The sequence below is a fragment of the Lucilia cuprina genome, chromosome 5, assembly GCF_022045245.1.
Source record: "Lucilia cuprina isolate Lc7/37 chromosome 5, ASM2204524v1, whole genome shotgun sequence".
Classification (NCBI taxonomy): domain Eukaryota; kingdom Metazoa; phylum Arthropoda; class Insecta; order Diptera; family Calliphoridae; genus Lucilia; species Lucilia cuprina.
In genome coordinates, this window is record NC_060953.1 from 62,978,012 (window position 1) to 62,983,161 (window position 5,150).

General features: G+C 27.3%; 1 long non-coding RNA gene across 2 annotated transcripts in view; it reads right to left on the reverse strand.

Moving 5' to 3' along the window:
* Positions 1-467: 467 nt before the first annotated feature.
* The window catches only part of LOC124420398, a 10,201-nt gene continuing 5,518 nt past the window's right edge, over positions 468-5,150 (reverse strand). For both annotated transcript variants that reach the window (XR_006941180.1, XR_006941179.1), the window contains exon 2: positions 468-774. This is a non-coding gene — a long non-coding RNA (uncharacterized LOC124420398). The remainder of the gene's footprint in view (positions 775-5,150) is intronic.

The following is a 5,150-nucleotide window of genomic DNA, read 5'->3' on the forward strand; positions in this document are numbered from 1 at the left end:
CTATAGTCTAGTCTATAGTCTAGTCTATAGTCTAGTCTATAGTCTAGTCTATAGTCTAGTCTATAGTCTAGTCTATAGTCTAGTCTATAGTCTAGTCCATAGTCTGGTTTATAGTCTAGTCCATAGTCTGGTTTATAGTCTAGCTTATAGTCTATATAAGACTAGTCTAGTTTACAGTTTGGTTACAGTTTAGTCTATAATCTAGTTCATAATTTAGTCTATACTTTAGTCTATAATCTAGTCCTAATTTTAAAGTAATAGATAATCTGTACAGTGTAGGCTACAGTCTACGATCTAGAATTTTTAAACCTATAGTGTTTAAAAGTCTAGTCTATAGTTTAGTCTAATATACAGTTAAGTGAGACTCTGGTCTACGGAATAGTCTATTTTAGTCTATAAAGTAGTCTTTATGCAGTCTATAAATTTTTTAAATATTTTTCTCATAGCCATTTAACTAATTAACTTACCTTACAATGAGATCATAAATTTCTTTTTTATCGAACACTTTACAATAGGCCTGTAAAACGTTTAGACAAGCATAACGCATGCCAGTCCAAGGAACTTCTTTTGAAGCTAATGCCTCCCATAAGGGGCAATCAGCATGACGATCCATGTCAAGCATTTTCACCATTTTATTATGTGATCAAGTTTTGTGACAAAAATTCTTAATGATTATTTTACAATTTTCACAAACACAATCATTGGAAATAAAAAAGAAAATATCACAATATGTTCAAAGAAGACTAGATTATCCTTTATTGGTTTTCCAATAAACTAAATAAAAACATATTTATTATATTATAATTCTATGGTATTTGTCGTCTTTTGTTTTATTTCTTGTTAAAGCAATAAAATATTATTTACATAATTATTTCAACATCAAAATGTGCAATAAAATGACAAAAAACATAAAAATATCTCATTGTATATTTATGGTCCAGTTGGACTTGATGTTTTTTATTTATATTTCCCGTGACATAGAAAATTTCAATTCAAATAAAAATTGTTTTTATTTAACATGTGTTGGATTTTCTAACATATTCATCGTTGTGCTATGAGTTTTTCAATTTGTTTTTAGAAAACATACACTCTGCCGCTGAGGAGGTGGAAAATACCCTCCCACAATCACCAGCTAATCATTTTAAACGTCATCGGAACGATCATCATGTTTGTAGCACACTGTACAATGATTTCTTCTATTCTTCAATTTAATGATCCTCTGACTGTTTCTAAATTATTTTGATGATAATGATGAAGAATAACAAACACAATTGACCAGTGTGTGAGAAATTTATTCTACACAGTGGTTATTAGACGATTTGCTAATCATTTAAAAATGAATACTCATTGATATTTTTCATTATTTGCAACTTTAGCGAAGACACAATTATAAAGAAAGCGGAGAATTAAACCAAAAATAATTTTTAATATGTATTGAAAAGAATACTTATCTGATTATCTTTAATCATTATTGAATTTAAAAATATAAAAATTAATTTTTTGCAATTTTTAATATGTATACTTTTTGTGCCACTGTGCCACTTTTCTAATACATACAATTATGAAAAAGAAAATTGATTTAATTGAATTTTGAAGCGGCATTCCTACTCTAGAACAAACACACGTACCCCAATTGTTTTCTTAAAAGTAAACAATTTTGCAAAAACAAAAAAAAATCAAGAAACTAGAAATATTGAAAAATTAAAATAACATTTTAATAATAATACAATTATTTTAAAATAAACATTTTAGTTAAAAGAATGCTAAACACAAACTCTTCAATATATTTTATAGACGATTTTAAGTGTTATTAAGATGTTATTGTGGAAGCATCTAAACACTTGTAGGAGAATGTGGAAGTATGAAAATCTAAGCGAATTAGTAGCCATTACCCAGTAAACATTTTTTATATAATTCAAAATATTCACAAATAAAATCTGATTTCTATAGTCTAGTCTATAGTCTAGTCTATAGTCTAGTCTATAGTCTAGTCTATAGTCTAGTCTATAGTCTAGTCTATAGTCTAGTCTATAGTCTAGTCTATAGTCTAGTCTATAGTCTAGTCTATAGTCTAGTCTATAGTTTAGTCTATAGTCTAGTCTATAGTCTAGTCTATAGTCTAGTCTATAGTCTAGTCTATAGTCTAGTCTATATAGAATCTCTACAAAATATTCAGTAATATCAAACCATTAAATGCCATAGTGTTCTCATCATTACCCACTGCTACTTTCAGCTTTCCAACAATGTTTGGTTTGGTTGTACATGTGAGTATTTAAGTGCTTCTGTTTTGTTCTTTATTTGTTGTTTTTATACTTTTAAGAATCTTGTTGAGTGTATAATAAAATTAAGGTTTCTTTTTCAGAACTTTGTTTTTATTTTTGCAATTTTCTACAACGATTTTTTGTTGCTCGTTTTTTTTTCTTTTGTATTTTCTTATTCTGGTGATAAGATTAAAAAGCCATAAAAAAAGGTGAGTACACTTTTTGGTATGTCGAAAAGTATTTTGTTTAAAGATCTGTTTCATGGAAAGGTAGTAGATGTTTGTTTTACTTTACTGTTGGATTTTTTTTAACTTTTATTATGTCATTATTGAGACTAGTCAATATAAAAAAAACATATTTTTAAAATAATATAAAGGAGCCCTACTAAATAAACGATAAAAATTAAGTTTAGAAAATAATTGTTAAAAAAATACAATTTCGTTAATGTATCGAAGGAAAGGAGGAGGAGAAGAGAGTAATTTAGATTAAATTAAATGGATTGCTCTGCTATTGAATGATATCGGTAGAAGATATTAAAAGATTTCACAAAATTATTGATATTAATGAATTGTTATTAATAGAGGTTGTTATTGAGTTGTGATTACGTTTTTATTATCAGTTTTTGTTTATATATTTATGTACTTAGTTATTATACTGTGTTATAGGTGCATATTTTAATTGAGTAGGTTTGTATATGTTTATCAAATTAATTACAAATAAAGTAGATTACTCATTTAAATTAAATACACATTTAATGTGAATCTATTGTCTATTTATAGAATAACTTATGTTATATTTTAAACAACAAATTCGAGAGAAAAATTATCATTTTATATATGAGACAATCATTTTAGTTGATTGCAGGAAATAAATGAAATTTTTTAGTTGAGAATATAGTTTGATCTATAGTTAAGAATTTGGGCTGTAGTCAAAGCTATAGGCGACACTTTAGTTCGATTTATAGTCTAGTCTATAGTCAAGGCTACAACTTGGTCTATAGTCAAGAGTCTGCTTTATATTTAGGACTATAGTCTGAGACGATGTTAAGCCCAAAGTCTGATCTAAAACAAGTCGATAATTTTGATCTATAGTTCAGATCTGGTCTATGGTCAAGACTATAATTTTGCTATATTCAAGACATTAATCAGTCTATAATATGAAAATATTCTAGGCTATAGTAAGTAAAAGCTATAGTTCAGTCTATAGTCCAGTCTAAAGTTAAATCCATAGTCTGTTATAGTTAAGACTATAGTTTGCTCTATAATTATGACTATAGTCTGGAGTAAAGTCAAGACTAAAGTCATATATAAAGTGAAGTCTTTAGGTTTGATCTATAGTCAAGACTTTAGTCTGGTCTATAGGCAAGACTAAAATCTTGTTTGTAGTCAAGACAATAGCATTACTATAGTCTAGTCTTTAGTCAAGACAATAGCCTGACTATAGTCTATAGTCAAGACAATAGCCTGACTATAGCCAGGACCGTTATAGTTCGCTTTATACTTAAGACTTTAGTGTAAAGTTTAGTTTTGATTTATAGTCTGGGATCTAGACTATAATCTTCTCAATAGTCAAATCCATACTAATGACAATAGTCTGGTACATAGTAAATACCATAGTCTGGTCTAAAGTTATAGTCTGTTCTATAGTTAAGACTATAAATTACAGAGTTCTGGGGGTACAAGTTCAAACTACACATCTGTTGGAATACATTATTTATCTGTTGAATATCAATTACAGATGTAAGTATGGGGTATGTACTCGGCACGAGTAATAGATAACAAATCTGTATCATTAAATTAATTCAAATACTGCTACCATATAGTCCATCTATCTTTCCATAAAAATGGGCATACATACATATACATATGTATGTGTGTAAACATTGACTTATATAAAATACTACAAATTAAATACAAATTGATTTAATTGCAAAAATATACATTCAAACATACGTATACGTACATTTGATTCGTAGCAAACAAATAAATTATCTTTTAGATGCCATGTGAGCGAATTTTGATGATAACAAACGGTAGCGTATGTTGTACAGACAAAGTGTTAGATAATTTGTAATTGATTATTTTAATTACCTTCAACTTTCTCATAAAGAATGTAGGATTTAATTGAAGCAAGTTTTTTTGATAATTTATTATTTAGCACGTCTTAAATCACGTCTTTTACAACAAAACCAACATGTAATACTAAGTAAATATTGAAAATTTCTAAAAACCTGCGATTTCCTAATTTCAAATTTCATCTTAACATCAATAAATTATTAATGAGAATTTAAATAAATTTAATTATACAAATTGATTTATATATATTTATTGCAATTTTCTTTCTCAAATAGAAAACAATTCAATTAATAATCATTTAACAACATCAACAACACAAATAATGAATTCAATTAATATCAAACGTGTGATGACGACGGACATCGATTTAATTGAACACAAAACCGGAAATAAATATTGAACAAAAATCTGAATCAATGATTCATGATGACGCGTGTTAAACTATGAAAAAAAAAATACTAACATGAAATTGACATATAAAGGACAGACGGACGCCAAGTAAAAAAATTGCATTTAAACAACCGCAAATTGCAAAATTTTTATTAATATTGTAAAAACTTATTGAACTTGAGTAAATTGTTGACATTTTATGCAAATATTTGCTACAAAATAATAAACTGCTGTGCTGTTGAGCATATGTGTATGAATTTTTATAAAAGGGTATTTTGCTAAGAGAAAATGTTTGAAAATTTTCTTTAAATTATAATCTAGTCTATAGTGTAGTCTAGTCTATAGTCTAGTCTATAGTCTAGTCTATAGTCTAGTCTATAGTCTAGTCTATAGTCTAGTCTATAGTCTAGTCTATAGTCTAGTC